The sequence below is a fragment of the Hakea prostrata genome, unplaced genomic scaffold (assembly GCF_041222555.1).
Source record: "Hakea prostrata isolate BN-2017 unplaced genomic scaffold, UWA_Hpros_2 contig_91, whole genome shotgun sequence".
Classification (NCBI taxonomy): domain Eukaryota; kingdom Viridiplantae; phylum Streptophyta; class Magnoliopsida; order Proteales; family Proteaceae; genus Hakea; species Hakea prostrata.
The window spans coordinates 153,851-176,134 of NW_028291210.1; the positions used below are offsets into that span (position 1 = coordinate 153,851).

Consider the following 22,284-nt stretch of genomic DNA (forward strand, 5'->3'; position numbering starts at 1 on the left):
ATGAAGTATCATTCATGTATGATATGATGAAACTGAGAATGTGATTGGATAAGTATGATTTGGGATTGGGGAATGTCCTTCCGACATTTCTGTCCTTGGAAATTGAAGGGAATAGTATGAGATGTTTCCGAAGATGCCCATCGACGCTTTCCCGGATTATTGGATGTCATATATAGGACTTGTTTAGAAGTGTTGGCTAGGACATCCTTGTTGTATCAAGACCCGAATCGAAGTGTGAAACCCAGCCCTATCCTAACCCTGACCCTGACCCCGATCCTTTATTGTTGTAGGTTCGAAGACCCGGAGTGGTGGAAGAAGAGACTTGTGGGCCCTCATAGTTGAAGACTTGTTGTATGATTCAGAGCCCATGGATATTGACAGTGAAGCCCCTTACTTGGATACACTGTCAGTGTTCAGTGAGAAACTACACCTAGAAGAGGGGATGCTTAGTTAAAATGCTTGATGCGCTTCCGGTCTTGTTTCGAAGGTACTTCTCTACTCTAGACTTGTTTATTGACTTGTAGGAGAAAACCCAACTAAATTCGGACCTGTATAGCCTTTCATTTCCCTGACTCAAGCTTGTTGTACATGCTTGGTCGACTGATTCGACCAATGGTTGTACAAATCCGAGAGAAAGATGCTTTTTGGATACTTGATCCTTGGGGTTGTGGATCACATACCCAAGTATGCCAAGTAGGGTACCGGCTGGGTGGATGTGACAATCACTCTCTCACATCACCATTGGTCTGAATATTGGCACGTGTTCAGGGTTAAACTTAGCCCAATGCAAGTCATTTGAGTCACATCTACTTAGGGTTAGATATGTCCATTCCTTGCTTCCCGCGATCCTTTCCGGTATCCTTACCCCTAGAGTCACCGTCTCCTTCCCGGCTACGTAGACTCTTAAACCTATTGGTCATCCACAAATAGTAAACGGAAAGCTCTCATGTCCTCTCACGGGTTGATTACCGGTCTTGAGCGCCCATGAGCCCAATTCTACTACTGCAACCCTATCAATGAATGGCCCCCACAATGTGATTCATGTCCCCTCACAGGTTGATTACCGTTCTTGAGCGTCCACAAATCCCCATTGCTGGCACGGGTCACTCGGTCTCAATTCCCCTTCCGATAAGGTCAGATATGACAAGGGTTTCCCAAGGAAAACACTACTAGACCAATCCTAGGTATGTCAACCAGTAGTCAGGGAAATTGCATTCCCCATTCCACAACTACACCCTAGGCATTCATATCATATCATGATTCCATACATCACACAATCAAGTCAAATTCACATTCACATCATTCATGATCCATTCCAATATGTAAATCATAATATGAGTATACCAGTATAATTACAGAAGTAATATAATGTAAAGAAAGTAAAATAACAGTAACTAAATCATGCATTCAAGTCATATCACAACAAAGCATGTAAATATGTATATTATGAGTGAAGTACTCACCTCGAATTCCGAATCTATAACCCTTAAGTGAGAGATCAGAGAACAAATCCAAAATCACTTAAACAAGCTTAAACGAACATGTATGGACTGTAAGAAACAAATCCAAAAGATTAGAGTCAAAACGGAGACAAAATAGGGAATTTTGCTATCAGCAACTTGCTTGGTTGATGGTCCTTGGTTGATAGTATCGACCAAGAGGATCAACCAAGCAAACAGTGTACGGACAGAATCTCCAATTTTTTTATCGGAAACTCGCCGAAACACATCGGAACACTCCGAAATTAATAGGAAAAATCTATAACAACATACTAAGACTATCTATGAAGGTCTAAACGTCTAACAAGGTCAATGGAAAAGAATTCTAATAAAACATCTATTAGGTTAAAACCGTGGATCATCATGGAAAGGCTAGAATGAAAGGGGATTCATTCAAAAGGATAGAAAACAATAGATCATGCATAGAAAACAAGTAAGAAAAATGTCTAACATAGATTAGAATAGAAAACTACAGTAAGGTTAGATCATGTTATCAATTCTAGATCAAATACATGGAGAAACACCATATGGCTTCAAGGGAGAACATAGAGTGAATGGGGGTTCACTCTAAGACAAAGGAGATTAGAGGTTGGGTCATTATAGTAGTGTAATACCTTCCCCACAATCAAAATAATTAGAAGAAACAGTAGAGAGAGTAGATCTAGAGAGAAAGAGATTGAACACTAACCTTGAAGAAGAGTAATCAAGGAGGGAATCCTTGGTTGAATGCTTGGGGATCTTCCTTGGCTTGAGGAGGAGGCTCTAGGGTTCTTCCCATGTTCTCCAACAGTTAAGAAGCAAATATTTAGGTTTAGACCGAGGTTGCAATATATAGAGGATCCAAATATCCAAAATTAAACAAATCTGTTTTTCGGAGTTGCTTTGGTCAATGGTGCTTGGTCGATGGTATCGACCAAAGGGTCCCCCTTTTCCAGCTTGCTGAATTTTGGATCTCCAAGGTCAAAACCAACACTTAGGCCTTTAACCAACTTAGGGAAAGGTCTGACCTAACTTCCTAGGACCTTCCAAACCTATCAACACTGAACTCAAGGTCAAACTTCCAGGTCAAACATCAATCACTTCACTTCTTCAATCAAAACAAACAGGGTGTCCAGGTTAGGGTTAAATGGGATTTCACAGATTTTACTGTCCAAACCATTAAAGTAAGTTTGTTGAGTCAAGAAAGGAAATTTTTCTTGAGAATGACATGACTAGTGGCAGTGATCGCCTCAGAGACTTGGGCTCTAATAGAAGTGATATTGCGATTGAAGCTCTTTCGTCAAGTGAAATGCTGGTTGTCTACCCAAATTGGATGAACATTGAGAGATCCGTGACTCGAGAGCCACAATTTTCTGAGATTGCAATGAAAAATCAATCCACTCTGCAACAAGCTCAACAAGAAGTTGGTGATATGACAATTGAAGTAGCCTTAGAAAATCATGATGAAAATCCTCCACAGGAAAAGCATCTTGCTAAGGAGCAACTAATTGTTTAGCAACCTCAACAAGTGGCTATTGAAACAACATCAAGGAGATCTACTAGGGTGAGAAGGTCAACAAATTGATGTGAAAACGACATTTTTCGATGGAGATTTGCATAAGGTGTACATAAAACAACTTGATGGATTTGTTTTGAGTAATGGCAACAATTGGTTTGCAAGCTTAAGATATTCATTTATGGACTACAGCAAGCATCCTAAAAGTGGTACTCGAGGTTTCATTTGCTTTCAAAGCGAATGTTATGGATCAGTGTATATATCACAAGATTAGTGGGAACAAAACCATCTTTCTTGTGTTATATGTGGATGATATTTTGCTTGCAACCAACGACTTAGGGTTGTTACATGAGGTGAAAAAGTTTCTATTTCAAAACTTTGATATGAGGCATCTTATGCCATTGGGTATTGGGATTATCCAAATACATAGAACCCTTCCTAAAGCAAAACCCCATACAACCTAGTGATATTTCTATGCCAAACATTTGTTTAATATATGGATTTCATTCTCAAAACTTAGTTGATTTGTTGCAAGAATGTCACTGGAATCTGACATATTCATCTTTTTAAAGCAACAATCTAACCTACTAGTAGGACTAGTTTGAAAACAGTCCCAAATCCACCTTTTCCAATACAATAATCGTGGAAATCATCAATAGCTTTCATAATATCATTGAATGAGAATTTTCCTTCTCTCACCCATATTAGCGACTGATCGCCCGCTTCACCTTTGATACTTTCAATATTATCAGTCGGTTGTCCTGATTTCCTGTTAACAATCATAAGTGCAGAACGATGGATCCTACAAGGAGAGTGCCAACTATTGAGACACTGACAGCTATAAGGACTTTCAAATGGTTGTTGGATCCTTTTCCTGCAGGACTGGGATTACAAGGTTGGAATCCTTTTGCATTTCTACATAGGCCTGCATTTCCAATGAAGGCCTCAGCTAGTAGCTAATTTGAGGCCGGCAGGAACGCTTCATACTCTGCTTAATTATTAGAAGCTATAAATTTGAAGCGGAGTGCATATCTTATCTCAAAACCTCCTGGGCTTTGTAGAAGTAATCCTACTCCACTTCCTTATGCATTGTTGGAACCGTCAACAGATAGAACCCATCTCTTTATTTGTTCAGGAATAGGTTCATCTTCTACCTGCTCATCCACGGGATGTTGGTTCTCGACAATAAAGTCCGCCAAGGCTTGACCATCAATGGTCTGCTGGGGTTAGAACTCAATCTAATGCTCGCTAAGCTTGATAGCCCAAGTAACAAGTCGATCTGCCAAGTCTAGCCGGTGAAGTATCTTCTTTAAAGGGAAGTTGGTCAGCACGACAATAGAGTGTGACTGAAAGTATGGTCAAAGTTTTCATACAGTTATTACTAAAGTTAACGCCTATTTGTCCACTTTTGGGTACCTAGTTTCAGCATCAATTAATATATGGCTTATATAATCAATTGGATTTTGAATGGTACCTTCCTCCTGGACGAACACGACACTAAACTGCAATGGATGATGTGACTAAGTACAAAGTAACTCCTTCTTAGGAGTTGGACAAACGAGCAGAGGAGGATGTGACAACTTTTCCTTCAATTCATCAAAGGCCTTTTGACACTCTTCATTCCAAATTTTTGTCTTTTGGTTGGATTCATTCATTAGAGCTTTGAAGAATGGCAAGCATTTTTCTCCCGACCAAGCAATGAATGTGTTCAATGCTGCTACCTGACCAATGAGACATTGAACTTCTTTGATATTTCTTGGTGGCTTTATGTCTTGAATTGCCTTGATCTTCCCTAGGTTAGCTTCAATTCCCCTCTGAGACACCATGAAACCTAGAAATTTTCCAAATGACACTCTGAAAGCACATTTTTCTAGATTGAGCTTCATTTTGAATGTCTAGAGCACATCAAACACTTCAGCAAGGTCAGCTAAGTGGTCGGCTTTTGAGATGCTCTTCACCAGCATATCATCTACATAATCTTGTTTACTGCTCTCTGATAGGTTGCTCCTACATTTTTAAACCGAACGACATCACCTTATAATAGTAGCTATCTTTGTCATTCATGAACGTCGTGTGTTTCTCATCATCCGAGTGCATCAAGATTTGGTTATACCCATAGTAGGCATCCATGAAACTAAGCATCTTATGTCCAGCTGTTGCATCTATAAGGAGGTCAATCCTTGGAAGCGGGTAACAGTCTTTGGGACATGCTTTGTTGAGGTTGGTGTAGTCCGTGCACATTCTCCATTTGCAATTTTCTTTCTTGACCATCACCACATTAGCCAACTAGGTTGGGTGGTCGATGGTTCTAATGAACCTTGACTATTTCAACTTTTCAACCTTCGTTCGGATTGCCTCATGTTTCTCAACAAGAAGTTTCTTCTTTTTTGGACAACCGGAATCACTTAAGGATCAATACATAATATGTGCTCAACTACACGTCTGTCTATGCTGGGCATATCATCTGTCGACCAAGCAAAGACATCCTAGTTTTTTCTTCTAGGAATTGAGTCAATCTGGCTTTGAAATCTGCCTCTTGCTCAATACCGATCATTGTTCCCTGATTTGACTCTTTGGGATTGAGGCAAATTCTTTCTAGCTTCTCAACTGATTGGCTCTTTGCATTGCTTCTTCGTCCCGGTCATCTCTAACTTCAACAACCATGGTCGAACAAGTTTTAGCTCTTCTCTTCATATAGTTGATGTAACTCTACCGACTAGACTTCTAGTCAGCACTACACTCACCAATACCATTATTGGTCGAGAATTTCATCTTCATGTGTAGCGTGGACACTACTATTTCTAGAGCACAAAGGGTTGGTCAACCTAAGATGACATTGTACGCCGACAACACCTGAACAACTAATAAAATTGATTGAATGACCTTGTCACATGGGTGCTCGCCAACTCGATGGTCTAATATGATTGTTCCCTCTGCTTGGGTAGAGGATCCTGAGAACCATATAGTTGAGCTCCGCATGGAATAGGCATCTTTTCACTTAGTTTTAGCCTTTGAAAGCATCCAGAGATAATGTCTACCGACGAACCAATATCTATTAGGACCCTGTGGACTTCAGTTCCAGCTAGAATGACTTTAATCACCAGAGCATTATCGTGGGGAGTCTTTATATCCTGTATATCCTTTGAGGAAAAAGTGATAGGTTCTGACACTACTTTTACTTCTGACCTTTCAACTTCAGCATCACCTATGTATCGAGCTTTTCTTTTTGTCTGCCAAATCAACTCCTTTGTCGAACCATTGAGCATTGTGCATATCGGGGATCATCTTCTTTGGTTGTCATCTCCATTCCTTGGTCAACCTCTGTTGGGGCTTCTATCCCTTTCTCTGTTGGTCGATCTAGCTCTTTTCCTATCTCCAGCTACTGGTTGAGGAGCTTCTTGCTTTGTTTGAACATACTTCTTCAATTGGCCTTACAAGATTAATTTCTTAATCTCTGCATTTAACTTCCTGCAATTGTTAATCCAATGACCATGATCTTTATGAAATTCACCGTACTTACTTTTGTCACGCTGCTCTGGTCGGGATTGAAGTGTGCTCGGCCATTTGAGTAAACCCTAGCCTTTGATTTGCATTAAGATCTCTAATCGGCTAGCATTCAAAGAAGTGTATGTTCCCTTCGACTGTCTTTTGGACTTTCGCAGACAACCTTTGCTTGGAATTGTGCTCGGATTCCTATTTTGCTAGAGTTTATCTTTATTTGCTTTTGTTTCTATGGTCCGTTCTTTCTTCCTGGATTCGATGGTTTCTGATATCTCGGCCTACTTATGACATCGTTCGAGTAAGTTTGCGTATGTCTTAGGCATGTCTAGCAAGAGACGTTCAAGTAGTCCTTCATGGCTGAGTACTTGATAAAGTGCATGGAAGGCTATCTTCTCATCCAAATTTTTTATTTAAATGGTTAAGTTATTGAACCTCCGAAGGTAGCTCCTGACTTACTCCGTACACCCTTGTTTGATTGAGAACAAAGTGTCCTCTCTTTTCTTTGTACTTACTCCGCTCTGAAAGCGGGGAAAAAAAACTCAACCAAGCTGGTCAAAATTCTCAATTGACCCATTCTTGAGTCCTAAAAACCATTCAAATGCGGCTCCAGTCAGCGAAGCAGGAAAGATTCTGCACATGGCTACTTCATTATGCCTATATGAGGACATAACCAATTTATAGTGCATCATGTGGTGCCTTGGGCACTTTGTCCCATCGAACATAGTGAAGGTCGGGCACTTGAAATTCTTAGGCATCTCGACTTCTAGGCTAGCTCGGACAAAAGAGTCTTTTTTCATAACTGAATTAGGGCATCCTTGCCCCAAGCTTTTAGTTTTTTCAGTTTCTCTCAAGTTCCTTTAATCACTTGTTTACTTAATAAGCGTCTTTGGCCGGAACTTCATTGTTATCCCCTCCTTGTAGGTTGTTGAATGAGAACTACTCTATTGATCTTCATAATCATTGCCTGGAGGAGGGTCCATGGACGCTACTTTGTGTGATGGTCGAGATTTCTCACCGACCTTATCTTTTCCTTTTTCTCGGTTTCTTTGAGATGGTCATGATGAGTGGTCGAGTGAAGGTGGTCGTACATCTCTTTACTCTGATGTTCGACCATCTCTATTTCCGTCAAGGTTAATGGGAATAACCTGTTGGCCGATTCCCGGCATAGCTACTTGTTGACAAATGTTTGCCCTAATTAGTTCGTTCAGGTCTATGATTTGCTTCTGCAACTCGTTAAATTGACTAATTATTACGAATTGATTGGATAGATCTCCTAGGGCATCATCATGAGGAATTTTTTCCATTCCTTAGGATGCATCCTCTTTATTAATTTCCTGTCTACTTTCACTTGAGTCATCCCCAACTAACCTTCCTGATCTAGTATGCATGATGGCTTTTTTATTAGTTTCCCACAGACGGCGCCAATTGTTGCTACAAAAATCCTGCTTGACCGCACAAACAAGTGAACCGGCAAAAATGTGCTCAACTGTATTGGCTGAGTAACGCCTTCGACGATCAAGTTACCAAGATGCAAAGTGTAAGAAGAAGAAAGTTTTAGATGGCTCTCAATGCTAGGGAAGATAACTCCAAAATACCTACCTCTCTGTCATGATCATCTCAATATTTATAGAGTAGGAGACATTACCTTGACCACTCAATATCGAAGTCTGAATGGAACTCAAGTATGGGCTCTTTGTCTTTTGGGAGTACATTACTCGTATCACAGTTATGAAGTCGGATACGGATTCTACAAGTGGCTTGGACATGATTCTCTTATCTCTAATTTTAAGGAGTTTGGATCGAGTATGTTATCTTTGTGAATATCTGTCGCTTCGCTTATGGTTTGACCGTACACTTGGTCGACCCAATTCATCTTTGTTCGGACCAACCAATTTATTATGAATTGACCACATCAAGTAGACTGACAAAGCTTAAGATCCTCTATCTCTACGTTAATCAGCTCTCTGTGTCGATTCCCTGAAAATTAGGAACCTCAAATATTTGGGAGAGCTAGACCTTTTAGAGGACATGATCACGGGTACCATTCCTGCAACGTTAGGGAATCTAACAAAGCTCCAATTCTTATCTCTAGTCAGCGACAGTCTAGCTGGTACAATCCCACCAGAAAGTGGAAATCTGACCTCTTTAAAAACACTTGATTTTAGCACCAACCGCTTGCAAGGAGAGTTACCAGACACATTTTCTCACCTTGAAAATATACAGGAACTCTCTTTGTTTGGCAACAATTTCTCCAGTACCCTTCCACAAGATTTTGGACACAATAGTTTCTCATTGTCCGATGTAGACTTTTCGTACAACAACTTTTCTAGTGAGTTGCCTCCAAGGTTATGCAACGGATTCAGCCTGGAAAGATTGACAGCAAATGGTAACCATTTTACTGGGTTGCTGCCAGAGTGCTTGAGGAATTGTTTAAGGTTGTTCAAAGTCCAACTAGAAGGAAACCAATACTCTGGGGACACATCTAAGGTATTTGGAGTGCACCCAAATCTTGTTTACATAGATCTCAGCAGCAAATCAGTTGACTGGAAAGCTCTCGCTAGATTGGGAAAAATGTTTCAGGCTTACTTATTTTCACATTGATGGAAATAAAATTCTAAGTGAACTTACAAAAATTGATCCAATTACAAGACTTAAGCTTGTCTTCGGATGAGCTGACGGGAGAAATTCCAACAGCGTTAGGAGATCTAAGCAAGTTCTTCAAGGTTAACTTGAGTTACAATCACTTAACTCGAATGATCCCCCAGAACATTGGAAGTTTACAAAAGCTCAAGCATCTAGACTTTGCAGGAAATGAACTAGCCGGCAATATAGTTGAAGTACTTGGAAATTGCATTAAATTGGACTTGAACATACGTAACAACAGATTATCAGGTGACATACCATCCGAGTTGGGCAACTTGGTTTTATTGGGAACATTTCTATACCTGAGGAGAAACTCAGTCTCAAGAGAAATCCCTTCTAATCTAGGGAAGGTGAGCTCCTTGGAGAACCTCAATTTCTCCCGGAACAACCTCTCAGGCAGAATTTCAACATCTTTGTCCAACTAGAATAGTTGCAAACGATTGATCTCTCTTACAATAAGTTGACTAGTGGGGTACCAAATGGTAATATTTTCCAAAACAACCAGCTGAGGCCTTCATTGGAATGTAGGCCTATGAGGAAATGCAGGTGTTACACGTAATTCGAGTGAGCCCATGAACTGGGGTTAACCGTTTAGTACAATTGATTTGATATTGATCCCATCGATAAGACAAGAATGAACCGTTCAGGAAAGCCATATTTCGAGGAGACCAGCTCTACTCAAAGCGTCACATAGGCATTGCCACTTTATGGAGTAGAAGTACACAAGACTACAATTGGAATGTCACTTCTCAGAGAAGAGCTGGATGTGTCAGAGCATTAAATGTATCATTTAATGCGCAGTTCTCAGATCTTGAAAACTTAACGTCAGTTGCCAATACATCAATCCACATTAATTGCATGTCAAATCAAGGGATAAGGTAAACGGATATTTTGGATAATATTTAAAGCCAACTATATTACCCTCACAGCTTCTTAAGGAAGATTCAGGGCCTTGGCTTCTCCAGCAAGCCAAGCGTTATTTTCAATCTAGACTCTTCATTGAGCATATGTTAATCTAAGGGAGCAGGGGATTCTTCTCCATGAGAACATCATGGGCTCTCAGTATAAAGGTAACAGATGAAAGATAGAACGCAAGCCAGGTGAGAAAAACTACAGCATTACTCTCCTGCAATAACTCTTAGCATTGAATGCTCTTTGAATTCTAAATCCCTTACAACGAGGTTTTGTGTTATCCTGAATCCAACTTAATCATTTGAGGTGACTTCCCATCCACAGAGGTAGTCCACTCACAGTTCATTCCTTGTACAATTATCTGGTTTAAAATCAGTTTAGTCCATCTTTGAACCAACTCAAGACCAGTGCAGATTAGTGAGCAACAACATGATTGTCACCTTGTAATTCTAGTCCTGCAGACAAGAGGATCCAAAAACTAAGATAAAGTCCATATATCCATCACTGTCCCAATAATCAGCATTATCCTTTAGGAGCTGTCACTTGGGGACTTGTCAACATGAAAATGAAATCAGGACAACAGGATAAAAATGTTGGAACAACCAAATATGATGAAAGCCATCAAACACTTATATGGAGAAGGGGAGGAAATTTCAGATTCAGCTACACTGTAAAAGATACTGATGATTTCCATGAGAATTGTTTCATTGGAAAGGGAGAATGTGGGAGCGTTTATAAAGCAGTACTGGCAACATGTCAGATTCAAGGGATATTCTTGCAATAAACCGACAAAGTTTTGAGAATGAGATTTGTATGTTAACAAATGGCAGGCACCGGAATATCATTGAATTGTATGGATTTTATTCTTGGGAAGGGTAATATATATTTGGTGTATGAATATGTTGAGAAGGGTAGTCTGAGAAATGCTCTCTACGGGGAGGAAGGGGGAGGACAGCTGGACTAGATGACAAGGGTGAAGATCATCCAATGGTTAGTCCATGCCTTTGCTTATCTACACCACGCCTGCAATCCCGTAAGTGTCCACCGTGATTAGGGGTGTAAATGGATAACCGAAATTCGCTTCCGAATTCGCATCCGCATTCGTTTAGGAGTATTTGAATCTCTCTGATTACTAATAGGACGTGGATATGGTATATCCCTTTTTTCTTATTATTATCTATCGGATAAAATTATACGATTAAGTTACTTAGTTAGATTTATTTTTCTTATTTTTATAAATCTTGACATTTGTATTTTTCTAGATTTTCTACTAAAATAGCTATCAAAGGTGCTAAATTCTTAAATTTCAAACCTAGCCTTCACAAATAAAATGGTAAAGATGTAAATAGGTAGTCGAAAACTTATATTCAATATGTATTCATGCCCATTTAGAAGAATCTACTTAAGAAAATAACTATCCAATTATCATCCGAATCCGATTAAATCCGTACGAAAACCGATAGGATATTATCTGAATTCGTCCGAATATAATACGATGTGGATATGTATTACCACTATCCGATCCGAATCTGGTCCGTTTACACCCCTAACTGTGATGTAACCATGAATAATATTTTGCTAGAAACAGGGTTGGAGCCTCGGCTTGCAGACTTTGAAACAACAAGCTTGACTGTTGAACCCAGGTTCATCTAACTGGAGCAGTGGCTGGATCTTATGATATTGTGTTGATAGATGAGACTCAAAAGGGACTAATACCAAGTTAAAATCATGGAGAGTAGCTTTGGAATAAGAATTTAAATTAAGTAGAACAACGACATAATATCTAGTTTGTAACTTTAATCATGATCGGGTAGACAATGAGGTGGTGAAACTTGACGATAAAGAGATTCCTCAAAGTGATTGTTGTAGGTACATACCTTCTTCTTTTTTTTTTTTAAAGCCAACTAAGTACCTAAGTTCAATCATTAATAAAAGAAGTGATATAGATGATGATGTGAAATCCCCCGGATTTCTAACTCGTTAACCTATGGTTTCAGGACCGCGAACCCGGGCCTCGAGTCTGCAACAACTGTAGACCATTCAAGTCGAGCCTGAAGGTTCGGAAGATGACCACATGATCGTGGATGAAGCCAGTGATGATTTGATAACTCTCATGAAGTTTAAAAAAAGAGAAAAGATTAATCACGATGGTGTCAAAAGGCAATTTTGGCACATTTGTAGATCAGCGATTGAGAATACGATTTACACAAATAAGGTATCAAATCGAAGATCATCGAAAGACCTTTCCAAAGAGCCAAAAATCACTGAATTCGGAGTCTGTTTGGGGGTCCAACCATGGACCGAAAGTTGGGTCAGTTGGGTGAACCAACCCCACCCAATTTTCTATTTGGGGGCAAAAACAGGTTTTGGGGTTTTTAAGCCCTATTTTATGTTTTAACTCATCCGTAACCGCATTTCTTTTTGAAAGATTGAGTTTGAGGCTGCGGGAAGAGGAGAAACGAAAGATAGGAGCGATTTCCATTTTTCCAGAGGCGTTCTGTGATTCGAATCTTCACGAAAACTTTAAGAAATATTAGTTTTTTTTTAATCCTTCTCTTACTCACAATTTTGCGAGTATTTTCTCTCCTTTCCTTTTGAGGAATCTTGAAAAGGAAGCATGTTAGGTTCATTGCTTACTCCTTAATCCTTATTTTAATGTCCATTTCTAGTATATGAATTATTGGTGCAATCCCATGATAAGGTTGACTCATTTTGACTCTCCGGGTTAACCCACAGGTGATTTAGGAGAGCCAATTTGGGGCATTTTGATTTAGGTCAAATTGAATACACCCTTATGATCTCTTTATTGCCAATTAACTTTCCCCATAATTTCATTTCGTTTCAACTTCAAACTAAGGGCGAAATTATAACTTTTAGCCGATTTAGGTTAAAAGGGAGAGTTAGAACCTAGTTTTCTATTTGGGGTTTTTACGGGAATATTTTGAGATATTTTTATAAACCCAAATTAACTCCTATTTTTATTTTGTAATCTTCTTGCATGATTAGGGTAAATTACCCTTTAGTTATTTCCTTGAGGGAAGAAAGTATTGATCTGCAGAGAAAGGATCAAAATAAAATGTGAGGAATAACTAACCGCATTATATTTAATTAATAGTTATTATTTTATATCCTTTGTTAAATATGAATTGCTGTAGTTCTTGTTTATCTTACTATAATTGAGTGTGCTCTTGCCCATAAATCTATTATTGTTGTTATGAAATGGAATGTAAATGTATGTGAAGGGATAGGGGGAATATTATTACTCTCCCTACCTTATATTTCCACTAGGGTTGTGAGTTCGCCCATTACCCTAGTAACCTTCGTGGTGCCATTCATTCCCATTGCATATTTGATAGGTGTATAGAAATGTTGGGCTAGGTGACCTCTTGAGTACTACTACCCTTCCGACAGGGGTATTGAAGCCGATTAACCCGTGATGGTAGTGGTTGGGTCCTGTATCGAGTAAGCCCACTATCATCAGAGAGGTAGGTTTGCATATAATAGATAAGGGCTCATGAACGCTCAAGACCGGTGAAATGACCCGTGAGAAGACATGGAGATCATCCTGTCTATTATATGTGGATGACCATTGGGTTAAGGATTGGGATCCAACAGATGCCTCCCGTTAAGGATTTCATTCATAGGTGGGAAGGTATTGAACCAACAGAGCACTAGGCGTGAGGGGAGATATCCGGACCATTGTAGTACGAGACTGTATGACCCTGCACTAGGCTTAGGTTTGTCCCTAACACACGCCAGATCTTATACCATTGATGTGAGAGAGTGGTGACTTAATCTCCAATTATAGCTCGATGAGACTTTACCCAACAGCCGCGGAGAACCCAACAGACGTGCTTGAGTGCCGTGAGGGAAAAGTGATGAGACCGCCCAAAGAAGACTAATGTATGACTTAATGCATGTCTACTTTAGAGACTACATTATTCATATCATCACTTTGCATTTTTATTTTTTTTGGCCAAATTTAACTTCTTTTTACATTTTTTTTATGAGGTTCATCGGGGCCAGCTTGCGCACACCACGATTACATTCTCAAATTAATGCCGCCGAATGGGTGCGAACCCAAGACCACCCCGTGGGAGGTATAGAGTCTTTAACTGCTTTACTAACCCATCATTGGCATTGCATTTGTTTATTTATGTTATTAAATACATGTTTGTCTTATGAATGATGACATGGAAATTGTATGAAGATATGATGTGATTGTGTTATCTCACTAAGTTCTATGAACTCATTCATTTACTTTGTTGTTTCTTTAGACTATCCTATTATAAGGGGTTACGAGGACCCCTCCTGCACTGAGGATCCTTTATCAGGTGGTTATCAAGACGGTGAGATTGGAGAGGAAGTGGAGGCACATGATGCTTCTTATTCGTGCCAGGACTACTCTTACGGAGATTCATTTCCTTAGTGTTTCTTTAGATTATTTCCGCTGCAACATTATACATTCTCTATTTTCTTAGAACTCTGATGTTAGTTTTTGAAAGAAAGTTTTGGATATTGTAATCATTTCTTTTCATTCCTGATTATTAAATATTTGAACTGGTTTATTACATGTCCATTTAATTCTACTTTATCATGTATTGTATGGAATTGTCCTTGAACCTAGATCTTGCGATGTATCACCCCCACGGGTATTCAGGTATGACCAGATTCGGCTGGGTAGGGTGTGAGAGATGATGTTTTCCAAATAATTAAAATAGGGTGGATGAAGTGGAGAGGTGAATCCAAGGTCTTATGTGATCGACATATTTCATTAAAACTTAAAGAAAAATTCTATAGAACTGTCGTTTGACCAGCTATGATGTACGGTGCAGAGTGTTGGACTATTAAAAAAAATCATATAGATAAACTCAATGTAGTAGAAATGAAGATGCTAATATAGATGAGTGGTAAAACTAGGATAAGATAAGGAATGATCATATTAGAGTTTATCTAGGAATTGCTCCGATAAGTGATAAGCTTCGGGAAAGTCATTTGAGATGGCACAACCGTATTCTACGAGACCTATAAATGCCCTTGCATGGAGAAGTGATATAATTCAAATTGAATGAACTAGAAGAACTAGGGATAGATTTAAAATAACCTTAAGAGAAATGGTGAGAAAAAACATGCATAGCTTGGCCTTGTATCTAGCACGACCATAGGGAAGGGGGGGGGGGGGGGGAATGCTGTGGGGGGGCCCCCTTTTTGGGGGGGCTGTTTTTTGTTGTTGTTTTTTTTTTTTTTTGTGGGGGGGGGGTAATCTTGTATTTGTTAGTGTTGAACCGAACCGGTTTTGGTTCGTATGGTTCATGCCTTATTATATTAGGGCTGGGGTTTGGCTCGCACGAGTTATGCAACTCATTTTTTTCTGATTTCTGGTTTGCTCTCTGCTACGGGTTCTTGAAGCTTCTTGAGGTTTCGTTCATGGCGTTCGTCTTCGGTCACCTGTATCTATGGTTCTAGTTGGTTGTTGGTGATGGAAAGAGAGGGCTTCTGATCACAAGAGCAAGGCGATCCTTCGATGATCTATTGAGAACCAGAGACTGTGTATATCAGGTTATATGTTCCTTGCTGTTCTTCTTCTTTAGTCTGTAATCACCCATACCTATAGTGGATTGGATTCATACTCGAGTCCCGGAGAGTAGGCTATGCCGAACTCCGTTATCATGCGCTTGTCTTCTCTGTTATTCCAATTTACCCTTGTATGATTGGTCCGAAGCAATTAAGGCATGAGGAATTTTGATTTCACGATCACAGATTGGCATCAGAGCCATCTCAGTCATGGTCCCTGCTTCGTTTAGGTATTGTGAAAACAATTAAATCCTAAATGTGAAGATTGTCTATACGGTTAAGGTTGTCTCAGGTTATTCCTAATTTCTTTATTTTCTTTCGCTGCTGATATCTCTGTTATATGAATGATGATGTTGTTTTTATATTTTCCATTCAATTTCTGTCATAAGTATTAATCGTATGAAACTGATTTTCATCTCATATGATATGTATGTGATATGACTATGATTCGGGTCCTATAAATCTCTGTTAGATTTTGTCATATAACTGTGGTATGCTCTGTTAAGCTGATTATAACCTGTTGGGTGACAATCTGAGTATAGGTAGATGATTCTGATATGATTATGGTTTTAATTAATCTCATTTAATCTTGAATTTCTCATTATACTATATGCTGTCTAATTTTCTGTGTTAGTATTGATCTAATACTTGGTATGTATTGATCTGTGGTGTTAACATCTGATTATTAGGTTGCTGTTTTTATAACTTGTATAAACTGAGATTATTCTTTTTTTTGTGATTAATTAATATTGATTATTTAACACTTTGTTAGAATAATCTTCATTTTTCAGAATTGATTAATCAGTATTGTGAATTGGATTCTTATATACTGATTAGTGTTTTGGACCGGGTTCAAAGTGGAGCCAAGAAAGGGTTTAAGTCTACCAGGGGAGGATACACCTCCCAGTGTGGTTAGTGTTATAACCACAGGCTCTAGTAGAGCTGTAGGACTAGGGAGGGACCCTAGTTACCTAAGTTTGGATACTCCTATGGGGGGTTCCAGGGTAGACATTGAGAAGTTCGATGGCACTTGGGGACTTTGGGATTTGGAAGAGGAAGGTTCGAGCCTTAATGGCTCAACGAAGCTCCTAAGATCAATTGATGACCCGGATGCTTTCTTTGAAAGTATTGATCCAGTCTTGAGGACTGAAGTGATGGAGAATGCAATTGGTTGCATGCTCGGAACATCACGAGATGGGGTCATCGGTGTCTTGATGATGAAGACAACACCCCTATAAAAGTTTGGAACAAGCTTGAGCAGATATACCAGAAGAAGAATCTAGGTAACAAAATTTATTTGAAGGAGAGGTTGTATGGGTTTAAGATGGACCCTACAACTACCCTTGACAAGAACCTAGATATATTTAAGAAGCTTATTCAAGACTTAGCCAATACAGGTGAAAAGACTAAATTGGAAAATCGGGACTTGTCTATTATCCTATTGAATTCATTACATAATGATTACCTTGTTGTGAAGAACTCAATCAAATATGCATGTCAAAACATTTCCCTAGAACAATTGATTGATGCCTTAAAGAATAGGGAGTCCGAACTATTGGCTTCTGGTAAGACTAAGGACAGTGGGGAAAACCTGTTTGTAAAGGGCAAGGGCTCTTACAAACAAGGGAGACCAAAAGGAAAGGGAAAAGTAATTGAAAGCCATGAGTCTAACAATAAGAATAATAATGGGAACAACAAGTCGATACAAACCTCAAGAGATGCTTCTTTTGCAAGAGAGTAGGACATTTTAAGAAAAACTGTTTTGCTTATAAGAGAAAAATGAAGGAATTGGAGAATACCCATTCGATATGCCTGGACCCAAGAATGGTCAAGCCAATGTCTATGAAGACATCAGTGAGGTGCTTATCATTTACGAGGTTAGTAGGCAAGAAGGATGGATTTTAGATTCAGGTTGTACATATCACATGTGTCCACACTTACACTGGTTTACACACTTGTCTGAGTTGAATAATGCCAAAGTTATGATGGGTAATGATGATTTATGTGATGTAGTTGGTATTGGTTCTGTTGAATTGTTAAATCACAATAAATCTGTTTTTACCTTACATGATGTTAGATACATACCTGACTTAAAGAGAAACTTGATTTCAATTAGTAGCCTTGATAGTGCTGGGTTTGTAACTTGTATCTCTGGGGTAGTCTTTATGTATCTAAGGGATCTCATGTATGTTTAAAGGGCATTTCTCAGTCTGGTTTGTATGTTTTTGATGGTAGTACATTCCTTAATAATATCTCCAATACTTGTTGTCTGTCAAGTGAATCAAATATCACTAGTGTGTGGCATGCTAGGCTAGGACACATAAGCAATAAAGGAATGCAAGCTCTAAGTAAACAAGGCCTGTTTGGCAAGGATGTCATTGATAACTTAGAGTTTTGTGAGTCATGTGTCTTAGGTAAGCAGCACCGGTTAAGCTTTGGAGCTGGGTCTCACTTATCTGGGGATATATTAGAATATGTACATGCTGATTTGTGGGGACCTGCTTCAGTCTTGTCTTATGGTAGAAACTCTTATTTCTTATCCCTTGTTGATGACTACTCTAGGAAAGTGTGGATCTTCTTATTGAAGACCAAGGATGAAACTTTTGAAAAGTTCAAGTATTGGGTTGCTTTGGTAGAAAACTTGAGTGAAAGGAAAGTCAAAACATTAAGGACTGACAATGGATTAGAATTTGTTAATGAAATGTTTAATGGATTTTGTAATGATAAAGGGATTCAAAGGCATAGGACTATTAAATACACCCCTCAGCAAAATGGTATTGCTGAAAGAATGAATAGGACAATTTTAAACAAGACTAGATGTATGCTCATCAGTTCAGGGGTACCTAAGGGTTTCGGGGTGAAGGCTGTTACAGCAATTTGTTCACCTAATCAATAGGAGTCCCTCTTGTTACCTTAGGGTTTAAAACCCCCGAGGAAATGTGGTGGGGTAAACCTCCCGAGTCTTAGTTACCTCGGGGTATTTGGGTGTGAATCCTTTGCTCATCGAGTATTGGAAAATTAGAACCCGGGGAGTAAAAAGAGCATCTTTCTAGGTTATCCTGAGGGGGTGAAAGGATACAAGCTATGGGATAGGACTGTGCCTGGTGTTAAGACCTTTATTAGTAGGGATGTTCTCTTTAGGGAGAGTGTGTTCCCTTGTCTTTCCATTGACAATACCAACTTGAATCCACTTGATCAAAGAATGACAGACTTTACTCAATTTGATTTAGGGCAGGCTGATGTTTTCTTAAGTCCTGCTCAGACTCTTGATTCTAGTATACCAAAAGTGCCCTTGACTTCCCTTCAACCTAGCTCTGGTAATAAAGAGTCTGAGGTTGTAGTTTCTGAGATTGAGAGTGGGCCATTGCCCTCTCCCCGAGTCTTCTCTTGGTGAGGTGGAAGAAGTTCCTGATCCGAGTAGTTACCAATTGGCCGGGGATAGAGTTAGGAGAATGATTAGGCCACCTAGAAGGTTTGTAGCCAACTTTGCACATGAGACTGATATTTTTGTCTCTGATATTGGGTTAGAAGAACCTAGTTCCTATGAAGAAGCTTTGGGTTCCAAAGATAAAGATTTATGGGTTCAAGCCATTAATGATGAATTAGATTCATTAAATAAGAACCAGGTTTGGGAATTAGTTCAGAAGCCCAAGGATCAAAGGTTATTACCTTGTAAGTGGATATTTAAAATCAAAGATGATGGAATTGATAATTCCAAAAGATATAAGGCAGGACTTGTTGCAAAAGGTTTTGTTCAAAGAGAAGGGGTGGATTATGATGAAATTTTCTCTCCGGTTGCCAAGTATAAGACTATAAGGTTGTTGTTGTCCCTTGTTGCTCAGAACAAAATGACAATAGAGCAATTGGACGTGAAAACTGCCTTTCTTCATGGCAATTTAGAAGAAAGGATATATATGCAACTACCTTTAGGCATCTCGGCAGCTGGAGATGAATCACAAGCTTGCTTGTGGAAGAAATCTCTCTATGGACTTAAACAGGCTCCTAGGCAATGGAATAAACGTTTTGATTCATTTGTGTTGAGTGTAGGGTTTAAGAAAAGTGTTTATGATGAGTTGCCTATATTTTCTCCATTTCAGATTCTGTTGTGTTATATCTTATACTTTATGTTGATGATATATTGATTGCTTGTGTTGATTCTAGTCTTATTCAAGATGTTAAGAACAAGCTGAAATCTGAATTTGAGATGAAGGAACTTGGGACAGCCAAGAAAATTTAGGGATTGAGATTCATAGGGATAAGGGGGAGGATACTATGTTCATTGGTCAGAGGTTATATTTATTGAAAGTGCTTGAGAAGTTTAACATGCTTGATTGTAAACATGTAAATGTTCCTTTAGCTTCACATTTTAAACTCTCAAATGATCATTGTCCTAAGAATAATTTTGAAAAAGATGAAATGTCAAAGATCCCTTATTCTAGTCTTTTAGGTTCTCTTATGTATCTTATGATATGTACTAGACCCGATATTGCTCATGCTTGTTAGTGTATTGAGTAGGTTTATGTCTAACCCTGGTAAAGAACATTGGCTTGCTCTTAAGTGGCTTTTAAGGTATTTGAAAGGTACTTGTTCATAAAGGTTTAGTGTTCAAGTCCACACTGGTGATCTTATTCTTGAAGGATATCTTGACTCAGATTATGCTAGTAATGTAGATAACAGAAATCATTATCTTCTTATTTCTTTACGTTATCGGTAATTGCATCAGTTGGAAGGTGCAACAACAGCCTATAGTTGCTCTGTCCACTACAAAGGTTGAGCTTGTTGCTGCATCTGAATGTGTTAAAGAAAGTATATGGTTGAATGGTTTGTTATGTGAACTTGGTATTTTGAAGATTAAACCTGTTGTCTTTGTTGATAACCAGAGTGCTATCTTCTTATGTAAGAATCCTGTTTATCATGATAGAACCAAACATATAGACATTAAATACTTCTTTCTCAGGGATAAAATAAGCTGATGGTTCACTTTTAGTTGAAAAGGTAAGTACTGAGCATAATCCTGCAGACTGTGGTACTAAGTCATTGCCTCTTTCTAAATTTTTACATTGTCTTGATTTGTTGAGAATTGGTGATGTTGCTTTTTAGTACATATGTTCTGTAAGTTTTTGAGTTGTATATTACTTGTTTTAGATTGTGGTGTGTGTCTTGTGGTTATTTGTTTGTTTATCAGGTTTTGCATTTGTTGCAGTTTTAGGGGAGATGCTGCCCAAATTTTTATAACTCTTATTCTGTTTATCTCAGTTTTGGGATATATGCCTGGTGTGTGCATGTGTGCTCTTCATTGTTGTATGAGTGAGTTATGAGTTATGAGTTATGTTTAGGGTTTTCTCTACCTAGTGCAGTCTGTTGCATGGTATATCTGCATGGAGTCATTAGTGTTGCATGGTTAGTGTGTCTAGGTATTTTGCATATTTTATTTGTTTTGTACTATGTTTTTTCTTTTGTCTTGTGTGTGCAGGTATACGTGGATGATGACGGTCGCATCCAATTCACTATAGTTAGTTCTTTGGGGATACAGATTAAGGGGGAGAATGTTGGGGTAATCTGGTAATCTTGTATTTGTTAGTGTTGAACCGAACCGGTTTTGGTTCGTATGGTTCATGCCTTATTATATTAGGGCTGGGGTTTGGCTCGCACGAGTTATGCAACTCATTTTTTTCTGATTTCTGGTTTGCTCTCTGCTACGGGTTCTTGAAGCTTCTTGAGGTTTCGTTCATGGCGTTCGTCTTCGGTCACCTGTAACTATGGTTCTAGTTGGTTGTTGGTGATGGAAAGAGAGGGCTTCTGATCACAAGAGCAAGGCGATCCTTCGATGATCTATTGAGAACCAGAGACTGTGTATATCAGGTTATATGTTCCTTGATGTTCTTCTTCTTTAGTCTGTAATCACCCATACCTATAGTGGATTGGATTCATACTCGAGTCCCGGAGAGTAGGCTATGCCGAACTCCGTTATCATGTGCTTGTCTTCTCTGTTATTCCAATTTACCCTTGTATGATCGGTCCGAAGCAATTAGGGCATGAGGAATTTTGATTTCACGATCACAGTATTTAATTTCTGATTTTTTTTTTTTTTTTTTTTTTTTTTGTATACTTTATTGATTGGTAAATCCTAAACTTGGTGTTCTCTTGACACAGAGCTTGCATTTATAATGAGAATCACATAAAAGTGTGATGTTTATAGCTTTCACGTTGTAGCAATGGAAGCGATGATAGGAAGGCACCAGGAGATCTCATGTCTTCTCTATCTTTTTCATCCCCTAGTGATCATGCCTTGCTGCTGAAGGATGCATTGGACCAAAGGCTCGCACCTCCAACAGGTCAATAGGCAAGAGTTGTAGTTCTTGCATTTGCAATGGCCTTGGCGTGCACAAGTACTGATCCAGAATCACGACCATCCATGTGTATTATTATTGCTCAGGAGCAGTCAGCTCACAATGGGGCATATCCATTTGAAGTGTTTACCACAGTCACCATGAAAAAACTGATAGTCTTAAAAAAAAAAACTAGCTTAAATTAGGTGAATTCAGGTTTCCAGCTTGCAAGCGTTGAATTGATAACTTGAGAGTAATATCATTTGTATTCTTCCTAAATAATTGGGACATGAAGGCATGTTTACACAAAAGTGAATCCCTTTCTAAAACA

At 38.9% G+C, this 22,284-nt stretch overlaps 1 pseudogene; it reads left to right on the forward strand.

The window, feature by feature from the left end:
* Positions 1-3,789: 3,789 nt before the first annotated feature.
* Positions 3,790-22,159, forward strand: LOC148998938 (uncharacterized; annotated as a pseudogene).
* The last annotated feature ends 125 nt before the right edge of the window (positions 22,160-22,284 follow it).